We start from the raw sequence: 15,547 nt of genomic DNA, 5'->3' as shown, positions 1-15,547 counted from the left end.
TGATCTGATATTCATATATATTGAAATAATCACCATAAGTCTAGTTACGATTAGTTAACATACACAAGTTTCTAAAAAATGTGTTTTGTGAAGAGAATTTTTAAGATCTATTCTCTTAACAGCTTTCAAATATGCAACACAGTAATATGACCTACAGTCACCATGCTGTATGTTACATCCTCATGTCTTATTTATTTTATAACTGAAGGTTTGTAATAGTTCAGGTGAAAGAGGGTAAAGGTCAAACAAGGGAAACTTGTGTGTGAATGTGTGTGTCAATATGTGTGTGTGTGTGTGTGTGTGTGTGTGTGTTGGAGGGGATTGGTGAGCAAGGTTAAGCAAGTTCCCAGAAATTATTTGTTGATTTTACTTTTTAAAACATATTAAATGGCAAATAGCAACAATGGCTGTAACTTATTATTTCTGTTATATTTTGTAACACATTTCTCTGGAATCGGTCCAGGCAATACTGATATCTCTTCTTCTCTAACACTTATTATCCTGTAGGCCTGATTTTGGCATTTTATTCTATGTGACCAAGTACCGTTTTATTCTTTCAGGTCTTCTGAGTATTCTATGGGTCATATATCCTCCAGGGAAACATACATATTAGTATACATCTTTTATACTTTCCATGATACTTGGCAGAAGGTTAGGTAGACAGTAGATACCAAACGCTTGTCAATAATACTGAGTTGAATGGTATTTCCAGGGGTTTTCTGGGAGTTGTTTATCCTTGAACTTCTTGGCCTCTGCAGTGTTGCCCTCTTTGCCCAGAATCCTTTCTTTCTCTTTTCACCCTTCCTCTATTATTTTTGCTTCGCTACTTCCTCCTCATAACTTTCTCCATTGATTTGCCTAAACTGGGTTAAACATTTTTCCTAAACGGCATTGTCTACTTATTTTTCTCTCTGTTAGCTCCATAAAGGTTGAGCACCTTTCAGTAATTTGCTCACTGTTTTATCCCCAGTTTGAACACAGTGACTGGCATGCAGTTGATTTCTCAGTAAATATTTGTTAAATGAACTTGGCTTTGTGTGATTTTATTTGTAAAATCGGAACATTTTAAAATCTGCATCTCAGATAGGTGAATGCAAAGCCTTAGATTCAGCCAGTGCAAAAAAAAAGCGATGGGAGACCATCTAGAAAAGCATTTTCATTCTTTCTGCTCTTAAATGAAGTTAGTAGAAATTGAAGTAGGTATTATTCTATTTCTGAGGACTTTATGCAGTTAAAATTCTAGAGGAGCAGCACCAGGACAGCTCGAGCCCACTGTTTATACTGTTCCCTCACATTCCGAGCACACAAAATATCTGCTCGGAGGCCCATTTTCTTTGTACACATGATCGTTTTTAGTTTTAAGTTTCTGTGGGGCAGGAAGAGTAAAAACCTCAGAATTAGAAAACAAATGGGACAGCAAAAATGGAGAGAAATCAGGAAGCCAGATTTCATTTTAGAAAGATTTAAGAGGATTGCTTTAGTGTTCTGTAGACAATACAAGGTAACAGGCAATGCAGTTCTCTGATCTTTATTTCATTTATTTCAGTCATACAACAAAATTTTACTTACTAGTACTTCCTGGTCCTATTTTAGGCCCTAGAGGCGGGTGTGTTAAGAAAATCAAGTGTGGCCCTTGTTCTCATGGAGCTTTGTGTCCAGGAATGAAATAATTGGTGGTAAACTGATTTTGATATGTTCTTAGTGGACTTCCTAGGTGAGTCAGTGGTAAAGAATGCACCTACAATGCCGGAGATGCAGGTTCAATCCACGGGTCTGAAGATCCCCTGGAGAAGGATATGGCAACCCACTCCAGTGTTCTTGCCTGGGAAATCCCATGGACAGAGGAGCCTGGTGGGCCACAGTCCATGGGATTACAAAGAGTCGGCCACAACTTAGTGACTAAACAGCAACAACAACCTAATTTTGAGGAGGTTGATTAAGATCAAGATCCAACTTTGGAACTGGTCCCCTAAGAAGTGAGTGGTTTCTGGGAATATAGTTCTGCACAAATGTATACCTCTGAGTCAAACTGTGACTTAGGGTGAGGAATTCTTCCTAACAGAGCCATTTCCAGGGACCTCTGCAAGGATTCAGATCTTTCCTTCAGTACAGATGCTCCTTGTTATCTGGGGAAGGTTCTTCTAACAGCTACTATGATAGGATCAATTACTACCATCAGCCTTACTGCCCAGATAAAGAAATTCCCCATTATTCTAGTATTCACTCAGTCAATGTATACTATGTTTTCTTTAGCATCACTAGTCAGGATCATCAGTTCAGTTCAGTCGCTCAGTTTTGTCTGACTCTTTGTGACCCGTGGACTGCAGCACGCCAGGCTTCCCTGTCCATCACCAACTCCCAGAGTTTACCCAAACTCATCTCCATTGAGTTAGTGATGCCATCCAACCATCTCATCCTCTGTCATCCCCTTCTCCTCCCGCCTTCAATTTTCCCCAGTATCAGGGTCTTTTCAAATGAGTCAGCTCTTTGCATCAGGTGGCCAAAATATTGGAGCTTCTGTTCAACATCAGTCCTCTCAATGAATACTCAGGACTGATTTTCTTTAGGATGGACTGGTTGGATTTCCTTGCAGTCCAAGGGACTCTCAAGAGTCTCTTCCAACACCACAGTTCAAAAGCATCAGTTCTTCAGTGCTCAGCTTAGTTTATAGTCCAACTCTCACATCCATACATGACTAATGGAAAAACCATAGCCTTGACTAGACGGACGTTTGTTGGCAAAGTAATGTCAGGATCATGGTATAATGGAAAAAACACACTGGGATTAAAAAAAAAAAAAGCCTAGATTAGAAGCTGAAACACCACTATGTGCTCCAAAGGCTAACTCTGAAAGTGACTGAGAGGCTACTAGCTCATTGTTAAAATCTAGTACTAGGACCACGGTCAGAAGATTCTCCTACATTTGAGTGATCTAAAGCGATGTATGCTTCTAAATCACAGTTTGGATTCTGTATTAACATAATATTTTAAAAGTACTGAGGCCATATCATTGAACAACAGAAATCACAAATGTGGTAGGACTGGGCAAAGAGTGCCTTTATAGTTGTTGCCAGTTTCCAAAGGTGTCTTTTAATGTTCAAATTTAGAGACTCGTTGATAATTATAGTCAGAATCATAGCATACACTGTAGAGCATTTTTAAATTCAGCTTTTGGTTGTATTATTTCACTGGACAGCAAAGGCTGACAGGTAGCTATTTTGAGAATAACTATTAGAGCAAGAATACTGATCCAGATACCTGCTCTTGTGATAGTGTTTTCTCCACCTCTATGACATCATAATGATGGATACTGTAGCTGAAATAATTAACATAAATCAGGCTATGGAAATAAATGAACACATTGGAAAACATAATGGATGGTAACCCCATTGTTCCACTTTTACATATTTCCCAGCAGCCATTTCTTACGGGCAGCAGCTACACTCTACCTGTTTGAGTACTGATGCCCTGTAAAAGAGAACAGGAAACTGAGCATACCTCTGCACAGAGGAGCCAATTGGAATACCAGGTGACAAGTTGGGAACCTTGACCATGTTGCTTTAAGTTTATAAATGAAGCACGAATGGAAATATTAGCTAGAGGTACTTTACATCCCGTAACTTGCCAAGGACTGTCTTTGGGGATAACTATTTCTATGGAAAGAACACTTGGTATTACTTTTTGTATTATTAGACCCAAGTATGGGATAATGAAAAAGAAATACCTTACACAATGTTATTAATCTTTATACTCAGAGGATTCTGCTGAAGCTAGTAACTAAATAAGACAGGCCTTGCATCAAGATTGAGCCTGAGAGAAATTGCCAGGTCTGGGTCGCAGACTGGAACACCTGAGTGAGTTCTAACACAGGCTCACTTAAAGGTTAGCCACAATCTTCTTGGAATTCGGTTTCTTCCTCTCTGACACTGCAGTAAGAAGATGAATTTCTGCAGAGGAATACTCCCAGAAAGGCACAGGGAGATCTGAGCAGATAAATAACACAGATATCTAAAGAATAGAAACTACAGGAAGAAAGAAATAAAAACATATAGTGATTTAAAAAAAATTTTTAACTGTAGAGACATTAAACTTAACTCATCCTTTAAGATCCAGGATATCTCTATCTCTATATATTTCTCATTGACCTTTCCGCAGCTCTTCCAGAAAGAATAGGAAGAACAAAGAATTGGTTCATTCTCTTGTAGATGAGAATGTGAGGCTCAGCAGTCAAATCCTGATAACATAGCCAGTAACTATAAAAGCAGTATTTATAACCCCTTTGACTTCTATTCCAACATTTTTTTCATTGCACCATTATGATAGATGATGATTCTGAAAAAGCTTGTGAAGATAACCCACTATGACAGAAAATGCACTTGTGCAAACATTCCACTGACTGATCACAGTGCATTTTAGTCAGTGGTGCAGGTCTCTGTCTCTCAAATGAGACTATATTCCTTGATGAATTAAACTGTCTTAGTCTGTCTAATAGCCCCAGTGGTTAGCACAGTAACTAACATACAGTAGATGGCCAATAAACATTTGAAGAATGAACTTAAAACATGATCTACTCGGGAAAAATCGCCTTCAGGAATTGGGGCTCTGAGAAAAGGAGTGGGATGCATGCAAAAGAATAGAAAATAATGTTGAGTGATCATGGTTCTTGAGTTCTGTACTAATTTTATTTTGGGGAAAATAAAATAGATTAGAAATAGTAAAATTATAAATAGAAAAAGAATGTAGTGTTTATGTTGTTTGTTTTTGCTTTTAAAGTTGACAATTTTATTTATAGATATTGCAATAGGATTTGCAAAGAAAGTTGAGTGCTAAAGAATTGATGCTTTTGAACTGTGGTGTTGGAGAAAGCTCTTGAGAGTCCCTTGGACTGCAAGGAGATCCAACCAGTCCATCCTAAAGGAAATCAGTCCTGAATATTCACTGGGAGGACTGATGTTGAAGCTGAAGCTCCAATACTTTGGCCACCTGATGTGAAGAACTGACTCATTGGAAAAGACCCTGATGCTGGGAAAGATTGATGGCAGGAGGAGAAGGGGATGACAGAGGATGAGATGGTTGGATGGCATCACCGACTCGATGGACATGAGTTTGAGTAAGCTCCGGGAGTTGGTGATGGACAGGGAAGCCTGGCATGCTGCAGTCCATGGGGTCACAAAGAGTCGGACATGACTGAGCGACTGAACTGAATTGAGCTGAACTGAATAGGATTTGAGCTAAAAAGAGAGCAGGTAATAAGACAGGTGACTAGAGAAATGGTTGATGAGAAAAGGAAGCAGAGTTTAAAACACAGACGAGAGTAAGAAGGGAAACTAAAAAGATATTTAACAGGGAAAAGGAAAAGAGAAAAGAATTATCTTTCTAGAGGACGTTCTATGGGCATAATATGGTTCTTCTCCAGGGACTTTCAGAAACTGAGACAGCACAAAGGAGAAAATGGTCATGGAATGAACAACACGGAAAGTCAGATGGCATTGATCACTCATAGGGAAACAGGAAGGGAAGAAAATGACCTCAAAGAAGTCATTTCTGCAAACAAGCAGGAAATTCCTCCTGTCATGCCAGTAGCCACTGAAGCCACATTGTGAGCTAGTGGTCCGCCTCCAGCCTCTTCCTCCCCTCTCTCTGCTCTTCGGGCTGCTCCCTGGCTGATAGAGGAACTCCCCCTGGGCTGTTGAATCTTCCCAAGCTCTGGACCTTTCTCTGCTGTTTTTCATCGGACAGAACTTGCCCAGCCTCTGCAGTAGCCTCTCAGAACCCCTGTTGCTATGAAAAAACAAAGAAAGCTAATTGGTTCAAGTAGTCATTCCTATTACAGGCTTAGTGAGCTAACGGTTGCCTTGACCATCACATATAATGACAGCGCCATGAACAGAAAGTAAATGAATGGACGAAACTCCTTGTGTGCCGGACCCTGAGCCCCACGCAGCAGAGTACGGTGGGGTAGCGCCAGAGACAGACACGCCAGAGACGGAGGTCCAGTCCAGCTTCCTACCTATGTGCCTGGGGAAGTTATCTTCTCTGGATCTTTAGTTTCTTCCTCTATGAAACAGAGATAATGTTGCCTACTTTGCATGATTGTTTTTGGGATTCAAAATGTGTGTAAATGATAATATTGCTATTTATTTATGCATTTGTTCCCCTTTTAAATAGGGAAAGCAGAGGCACAGAGATGTAAGGTGGCATGACTATGGTCACTCAGTTGGCAAGTTTCAGGGTCAGCAAAGAAGTCCAGGCAGCTGTCTTCATGTTTCTAACCAACACACTAAGTCACGCACAGATGCTCCCATCTGCAATGAGCATGAGCATGACCAGGAATATCTGTACAGTCCCCCACACTGGTGAAACACTTTGATTCTTACTAAGATCACTGAACCCTCACAGCAACCTTCTAAGAAAGAGAGCCAACCCTGTGTGGTACTATTTTTTTTTTTTTTAATCTTTTGGCTACTCCACACATTATGTGGGATCTTAGTTCCCTGACCAGGGCTTGAACCCTGAATTGGCAGCACAGAGTCCTAAACACTGGACTGCCAGGGAAGTCTTCTGTGCGGTACTATTATCTCCACTTTAAGGCAAGGAATGTAAAGCCCAGAGATGGTAACTCACTGGCCAAAGCTCAACGAATTAGCATCTGAACATGAAGTCACATGCAGATTTGAACCATAAACATACATATAAGAAAGAGAGTTAGCCCTGGGTCCAGGGTAGATTCCCACATCACTATTACTTATCCAGGTGGTCTTTTTTGCATTGCTTTTAAGTCATTCTCACAGCAAAGTTGAAACCTGGCTAGATATTGTCAGACAGATGAGAACCTGAGAGTGAAGACAAGAGTTCATGAATAGATTTGAACCCCTTATTGCTGGGGTACTGGGCAATTATCTCTTACTGAGTGGTGCTGTCAGTCCAGGATAAAACAAATTAGATTTTTAAGAAGGTGCAAAATTACCACCATAAAATCAGATAAGCCTGGTGCAGTTGGGAATAAATTCTATCATAGAAATACATCCTGCCTGATATCAAAGGCAGCCAAGAGATCATGCCAAGAGTCTCTTGGATGAAAACTGACATTTTCTGCTGTGGAGACAGAAGTGGAAGCACTGATTGGAGAATTATATTATGAAGAGTTCTAAAATATTTATCATCATTCTAGGTCATTTATTCATTTACCCTTTTAATGCTCATTTCTTTTGTGCCACCAAGTCAAGCTTAAAAGCAAAGGGTAAAAATTCATCTTGTTTTTTTACACTAATATAAAGCAGAAAGCTTCTTTGTTCCTTGGTTTGAAAAATAATAGCATTTCTGAGAAATATTAGAACACTAAAATGTTCTTTCAGAAATACGACTTTTGTCAGTAACGAGGATGCTGAATTTATTCAAGTAGCTTATGAATTTTTACTTTTGAGGGGGCAGCTTCCTTTGACTTATGTAATTCAGGAGGGGGAAATGATAAAAAAAAAAGCCCCAATGAGAATTGACATTGCTTCACTGTATTAATTACCTCATTATGCTTCTTTTTAGACTCAACTCAAGCATCTCCTTCTCCAGGTGGCCATTTTTGACTCTCCATTCAAATGAAGATGTCCTTTCTCTGTTTCCCAGGAGCGCTCTGCACAAACCTCCATTCATCCCCACCGTCAGCGCAGCATATGGAACCTCTCTGCCCACACATCTGTACCCTCAGAAGATGAGCAGGACAAGGACCATGTCTTACATTCACCTGATGTCCTTAGCACCTGGCTGGTAGCCAGAGCTCAGAAAGTGTTTACTGAGCACCACCGAATTTCAAAATGACAACCTGGCTATAGAAGTGTTTGCTCCCTTTGCTCACATAAAATTCATTTCAAATGTGGCAAGGATACCAAAACCAAAATTTTCTAATGGTATCAAAGATTTACAAATGAAAGAAAGAGTGAGCCTTTTCTCCCTAGGTGTTCACTATTTGGCTTATGTAATATTAAAAGGTATTTCTTTAAAGTATCATTTCTATTTCTCAGGCTGAAAGGATACTTTTGCTCCTGTCCTCCTAGCTTTCTATTTTGGCTCTGAATCCAGAGACATGAAAGAGGCTTGACTCAGCTGCCGCCTAATACTGCACAAGTCTGAGAGGAGACTATTATATAAGCTAATGTGTATTTTAAGGTTTTTTTTTTTCATAGCCAGTACCTAAATGCCACCTTCCAACCTCATGAAAGCACTGAAACCCAGTGTGTGGGAAAGTGAGGTCTCCTATTTGCTCTGTATTCCTTATAAGTATAAAAAAATAAAAGTAGTTGATTAAGGGGTAGCAATTTTCTTTTCTTTCTTTACATGTACTTGTAATTCATTTAATGCAGGAAGTGGGCTGAGTTTTCTTGTTCTTTCCAACTCAACTGTCAGGGAGCTTTCTTGCCAGACTGCTATGGTTACCATGGCAACCAGATGATGGTGGCAGTAATATGATCTCATGTATCTTGTGTCAATAGCATCAGATCATCGCACTTGAGGATAATTTTGAAAATAAGTTTAAGGTATAGATTCAGGATTTATTAGCATTTGATTGGTTTACTATAAATTCTGAGCAATTATAGCCCTAAACTGCTGATAAAAGCATGTTCATAATGGTTAGCACTTCCCCCATATGACATTTTATATGGTATTCTAAAATCTGTAAAGTGCTTTCATGCAATGCATCTACTTTAATTTTCTGGTCTCACACGGGATGCTTGTGTGCAGGAGCAGAGCGACTTTGCTGCGGAGCTGAAACTTCAACTCTACACTTCTGACATCAGACTCACAACCTTCTCCTTATGCCTATGTTGAGAATTGATGGGTGTTAGGAAAATGTCCTTAGGTGCACAGGTTAAACCCTGGAATATCTGAATTAAAATAAATAGAATGTGCATATGCCAACAACTAGTACTAGTTTGAAAATATAGCTATATTATATGTGGGTAATGCTTCATACATTTTACATGTTCCATGCCAACCTCCTCCCCTAAGGCTTTCCTGGTACCATATATATAAATAGATGCTTTACTTTCCCTTCACTCATTGGTCATAGCCTTGCATTTTTATTATTAGCTTCACTTGCTTTTCCAATGTGACCCTTTGAAGGCAGGAATCTTGTTATTCATTCTTGGTAGGTCCCTGTTCCTGGCACAGTATCTGGTACACAATAGATACACCATAGATGCCTGTGTTAGTGGCCCAGTCATGTGTGACTCTTTGTGACTCCATGGACTGTAGCCTAACAGGCCCCTCTGTCCATGGACTTCTCCAGGCAAGAATACTAGAATGGGTATCCACCCCCTTCTCCAAGGGATCTTCCCAACCCAGGGATCAAACTCGGGTCACTGGCATTGCAGGCAGAATCTTGACCATCTGAGCCATCAGGGAAGTCCCATAGACGCTCACTGCTTGTTAAAATTAACTCATCTCTCACACAACCCCAAAGATAGGCACAGCAGGTATTATGACTTACCTCCTTAAAAATGAGTAAACAAGGGTCACATATATAAACATGGGAAACTTAATTCTCTACCTCCAGCCATGTGCTCTTTCCACATCATCCTATTTGCTTTATCCCCTCATTTGTTCCTTTTTCAGTATTTCATTCATTTATCAAATGTTTGTTGGTTGACAGTTGTATAACAAGCATTATTATAGATACTGGGATACAAAGATAAGGATGATACAGTTGTCAGGATCAAAGGACTCACAGATATGGAGATGATTTTTTGCCTGGGTAAGTAGGTAAAATAAAACCTTATACAAAGTCCTGAGTATGCATTAGACTATACTTGAACTTAGTTGGCTCTTTAAAAAAATCTTCAGAATTCATTTCAGTTCCCTCCTTTAATGCGAGGTTTTAAAAGTCTTGAGTCATCACCAGTATAGATCCAAGTAGTAACTCTCTGTCTTGATTTTTTTTTAAATTGCATGAGAATTCAGCATTTCTGACTTTCCACAGAATCCTCAAACTTAATGTGCCTGAAATGAAACCTAGTATCTGCCCTACACAACTGGGGTACGGTAGGAAGAGGCAGATGAATAAGTTTGGACTCTTGATTCCATGTGATATATTGCCTTGGATCAGCTACTTATACTGTTGGGGAGTTTCTTCATTAACACAGTGCTCAAAATACTTCATGGATGAATGAATTAATGAAAAAGTTGTCAGTGAGGATGAAAAGTGATAGCACATGATAGCAATACCTGGAACAGTGCTAGCATTAGGAGGTACTCAATAAATACTTGTTAAATGAACGAATAGGCTAAATAAATCTGATTAGATCCCTTTCCTGAAACATACTCAATTGCTAAGACAAAACTTCTGAATATCTTGCTTCTCTTTCCTCAGTCTCCAAACCATGGAGTCAGGTTAGTTTGGCTTCTGTGATATCTTGGACTTTCTTGTTTTTTTCTTTCTACTCAATGTCAAGCTTTGGTCCAGTTCCTGCCTTTTCTAAACTAGACTCTTGTAAGAGATGGACTGGTCTTCGCTGGTTTTCTTATTTCCATGATCTCCCACTTCAAATCATTGCCCAAACTGTTATTTTCAAACCACAGAGAGGATCAAATATCTCCCCTGGTCAGAAACGCTGTGTTTATTCTCAGATTCTAATTAAGAAATTTTTAGTATGGCAATCGAGATCCTTCAAAAGGTGACCTTCAATTCCATGTATATGATCATCCCCCTCCATACACTCTAAGTTTTAGCTTTCTAATCCTCTAAATGCCCTTTTGGACTTCTAAACTTTTCACTTCTGTGCCTTGTTAGTGGAATGATAATAGCTCTCTAAATGTTGCACGTGCTTTGCAGTTTGTAAAGAATTCTCATATTCATATACTAAAATTTCACAATAACTCTGGTAAGCCTTAAGATTTCATTTTCATTGCACTAATCTGGAAATTGAAAATCAGAGAGGTTAAACAATTCTGATCATCATAACCTTTATGAGAATTGAGAATTATATTTCTGGGATCAATTGTTGAAAAATAGAATCACTAAATTAAAATATTTAAAATAACCACAGAGACTTCAAAATGCTGATGCTCAGTATTCATCCAGCTTTTCAGCACAGAAGTTAATTATGATGGCTCTGAAGCCAAACTGCTTTGCTGAGAATCCTGGCTCCAGTACTTCCTAGCTGTGTGACCTTGGATAAGCCATTTGACGTCTCTTTCAGTTCATATCCTCATTACTATAATGGAGATAGCAAGAGTCTCTACCACACAGGATTGCCCTAAGTGTTGAATGAGTTTAATATGTGTAAGTCTTACAGTAATATCTGACACATAGTGAACACCTTTAAATGTTGCTGTTGTTGGGAGCCTCAAAGATACATCATCAGAACTTCTCTAGAGTATTCCCTGATCTCAAGAAACAAAATTAATTGCTTCCTCTCTGGTGCTCCAGGAGCCCCGTGTTTGCATTTTCTATACAGTGGGCTCTATAACTGCTTTAGGGTATTGGCTTAGGATGAATTCAGAACTTACAGCTACTCCTTATTATGACTAGTCATTTGGTTTCCCTAACTCTCAGCTTACTATCTGGGAACACCAAGATAACAACAGTGTTTATTGTTTATGTTTAGATTTGTGGTGTCTCTAATGCTAGTTGGTGCACTTAAGGCTCTAGTGCTTGGCATTGAGTAAGTGCTTAATAAAAGTTAGCTACTATTACTATTGGCTTAGTGGTAAAGAATCTGCCTGCATTGCAGGAGACCTGGGTTCAATCCCTGGGTCGGGAAGATCCCTTGGATAAGGAAATAGCAACGCATTCCAGCATTCTTGCCTGGAGAATCCCATGGACAGAGGAGCCTGGTGGACTACAGTCCATGGGGTCACAAAGAGTCGGACACAACTGAGCAACTAACACTTTCACTTCACTATTACTAGTGCTCATATAAATGTTTCCCTCATGATATTTTGAATTGCATGTGGTTAGAGTCTGTCTTGTTATCTTTATTCCTATCTTTATCCCTCCTACACAGGTTTTAGAAAATAAACATTTACACACAAGGTATTTTTGTGTCATTGTTTAGTTAGTTGCTTGGGCTGCAAGGAGATCAAACCAGTCCATCCTAAAGGAAATCAGTGCTGAATATTCATTGAAAGGACTGATGTTGAAGCTGAAACTCCAATCCTTTGGCCACCTGATGCGAAGAACTGACTCATTTGAAAAGACCCTCATGCTGGGAAAGATTGAAGGCAGGAGGTGAAGGGGACGACACAGGATGAGATGGTTGGATGGCATCACCGACTCAATGGACATGAGTTTGAGCAAGCTCCAGCAGTTGGTGATGGACAGGGAGGCCTGGCGTGCTGCAGTCCATGGGCTCGCAGAGAGTCGGACTGAACTGAACTTAGTTTCCAAGCTGTGTCTGACTCTTGTTCAGCTCCACAGACTGTAGCTCACCAGACTCATCTGTCCACGGGATTTCCCAGGCAAGAATACTGGAGTGGGCTGCCATTTCCTCTCCAGGGGATCGTCTCAACCCAGGAATCAAACCTGCATCTCCTGTATCACAGGAGAATTCTTTATCACTGAGCCAGCAGGGAAGGCCTAAAGAGACTTTTAAATGAGCATGCTTTAAGTAGAAAGATGTAACTTAACATTCGTAGAGAAAATCTCAAGTTCTAAATTGATGCATACTGGATTTCAAATACAAACATATTAAATTCTAGAAAAAGTTATCTGTTAAGCTATCTATTTTAATTATTACATAATATAGATCTAGTTGTCTGAAAAATTTGAATGCAATGTATAATAAATTAGGTTTAGATTATGAAAATTTTATTTCCTTGTCCAAAAAGAAAGAAAGGGTATATATATAGATGGTTTTATAATGCTAAAAATTTGAAAATTTTTTTCTGTAATTTGGCATAAGTCAGTAAGAAATGGAGTTGATTGTGCTGTGCATGAGAACATTTTAATGCAGTAAATTTTTTTATGTAGCTTCGTATAGCACTCTTCCCTGGAGTGACTATACAGAGCCTGGTGTTAAATTCAGTAGCTAACTCAAATCTTTTCACTTTCATAAAAGGGTTTAAGGAATGGAGTTAATATCCTACTTAGCCGGTTAAAATATAATATTATGTGTAGTAATGTGGTATGCCCACCCACCCATCAGACTGCAGATGAACTACTACTATTCATTGCTTGAATTAAGTACCAGGTATATTCCTGGTTCACTATCAAAAGTAAAGCTCATATACACAAAGAAAGGATAGAAGAAAATGAATGAGCAATTAAAATGATTGCAGGCAAATTTAACAATACAAGACTAGATATTTTGGCTAAATATTCAATTTGGAATTCACTAATCTTTTCCTATTAGGACTTGAGGGCTACCAAGGTTTTGGTCTCAAGGCAACAATAGCAGCAGCAAAAAGGAACGATCACAACATCTACCCCTGGCCGAGCATCTACCCTGAGCTGGCAGTTAACAGCCCTCACAGGGGACATCTGCTAGTCCCTAGAATCTGTAAATATTACTTCTTTTAGAAAAAAGGATTTTTGCACATGTGATTCAGTTAAGGATCTTGAGATGAGGGGGTTATCTCAGATTATGTGGATGGGCCCTAAATACCATCACATGGATCTATATAAGATAGAGGCAGAGGGGTATTTCCAAATAGCTGAGGAAAGAAGGGAAGTGAAAGGCAAAGTAGAAAAGGAAAGATATACCCATCTGAATGCAGAGTGCCAAAGAAGAGCAAGCAGAGATAAGAAAGCCGTCCTCAGTGATCAGTGCAGAGAAATAGAGGAAAACAACAGAATGGGAAAGACTAGAGATTTCTTCAAGAAAATTAGAGATACCAAGGGGACATTTCATGCGAAGATGGGCTCAATAAAGGACAGAAACAGTATGGACCTAACAGAAGCAGAAGGTATTGAGAAGAGATGACATGAATACACAGAAGAACTGTACAAAAGAGATATTAATGACCCAGATAACCATGATGGTGTGATCACTTACCAAGAGTCAAACATCCTGAAGTGTGAAGTCAAGTGGGCCTTAGGAAGCATGACTACGAACAAAACCAGTGGAGGTGATGGAATTCCAGCTGAGCTATTTCAAATCCTAAAAGATGATACTGTGAAAGTGCAGCCCTCAATATGCCAGCAAATTTGGAGAACTCAGCAGTGGTCACAGGACTGGAAAAGGTCAGTTTTCATTCCAATCCCAAAGAAGAGCAATGCTAAAGAATGTTCAAACTAACACAATTGCATTCATTTCACATGCTAGCAAAGTAATGCTCAAAATCCTTCAAGCTAGGCCTCAACAGTATGTGAAGCAAGAACTTCCAGATGTACAAGCTGGATTTTGAAAAGAAAAAGGAACCAGAGATCAAACATCCGTTGGATCACAGACAAAGCAAGAGAATTCCAGAAAAACATCTACTTCTGCTTCATTGACAATGCTAAAACCTTTGTGTAGATCACAATAAATTGTAGAAAATTCTCAAAGAAATGGAAATACCAGACCACCTTACCTGCCTCCTGAGAAATCTGTAGGCAGGTCAAGAAGCAACAGTTAGAACCAGACATGGAACAACAGACTGGTTCCAAATCAGGAAAGGAGTACGTCAAGGCTATGTATTGTCACCCTGCTTATTTAACTTATGTGCAGAGTACATCATATGAAATGCCTGGCTGGATGAAGCACAAGCTGGAATCAAGACTGTGGGGAAGAATATCAATAACCTTAGATATGCAGATAATACCACCACTATGGCAGAAAGTGAAGAGGAATTAAAGAGCCTCTTTTGAAGGTGAAAGAAGAGAGTGAAAAAGCTGGCTTAAAACTCAACATTCAAAACATGAAGATCATGGCATGCAGTCCCATTACTTCATGGCAAATAGATGGGAAAACAATGGAAACCATGATGGACTCTATTTTCTCAGGCTTCAAAATCACTGTGGATGGTGACTGCAGCCATGAAATTAAAAGATGCTTACTCCTTGGAAGAAAAGCTATGACCAACCTAGATAGCATATTAAAAAGCAGAGGCATTACTTTACCTACAAAGGTCCATACAATCAAAGTTATGGTTTTTCCAGTAGTCATGTATGGATGTGAGTTGGACAATAAGAAAGGCTGAGCACTGAAGATTTGATGTTTTTGAACTGTGGTGTTGGAGGACTCTTGAGAGTCCCTTGGACAATAATGAGATCAAACCAGTCAGTCCTAAAGGAAATCAGTCCTGAATATTCATTGGAAGGACTGATGCTGAAGCTGAAGCTCCAATACTTGGCACTTGATGCAAAGAGCTGACTCCTTGGAAAAGACCCTGATTCTGGGAAAGACTGAAGGCAGGAGAAGGGGAAGATAGAGGATGAGATGGTTGGATGGCATCACCAATTCAATGGACATGAGTTTGAGCAGACTCTGGGATTTGGTGATGGACACAGAAGCCTGGCGTGCTGCAGTGTGTGGGGTCACAAAGAGTTGGACATGACTGAGTGACTGAACAATGATGAGGGGTATTTGACAGACAGAAGAGAAGGAGGCGTGATGTGACCAGGGGGCAGGAACTGG

At 39.6% G+C, this 15,547-nt stretch overlaps 1 protein-coding gene across 17 annotated transcripts in view; it reads right to left on the bottom strand.

The window, feature by feature from the left end:
- Positions 1-15,547, bottom strand: part of ANKS1B (ankyrin repeat and sterile alpha motif domain containing 1B) — a 1,083,120-nt gene that overhangs the window by 359,159 nt on the left and 708,414 nt on the right. The window lies entirely within an intron of this gene.

The sequence above is a fragment of the Odocoileus virginianus genome, chromosome 23 (assembly GCF_023699985.2).
Source record: "Odocoileus virginianus isolate 20LAN1187 ecotype Illinois chromosome 23, Ovbor_1.2, whole genome shotgun sequence".
NCBI classification, from domain to species: Eukaryota; Metazoa; Chordata; class Mammalia; order Artiodactyla; family Cervidae; genus Odocoileus; species Odocoileus virginianus.
This window is presented reverse-complemented; position numbering and strand designations above follow the sequence as displayed.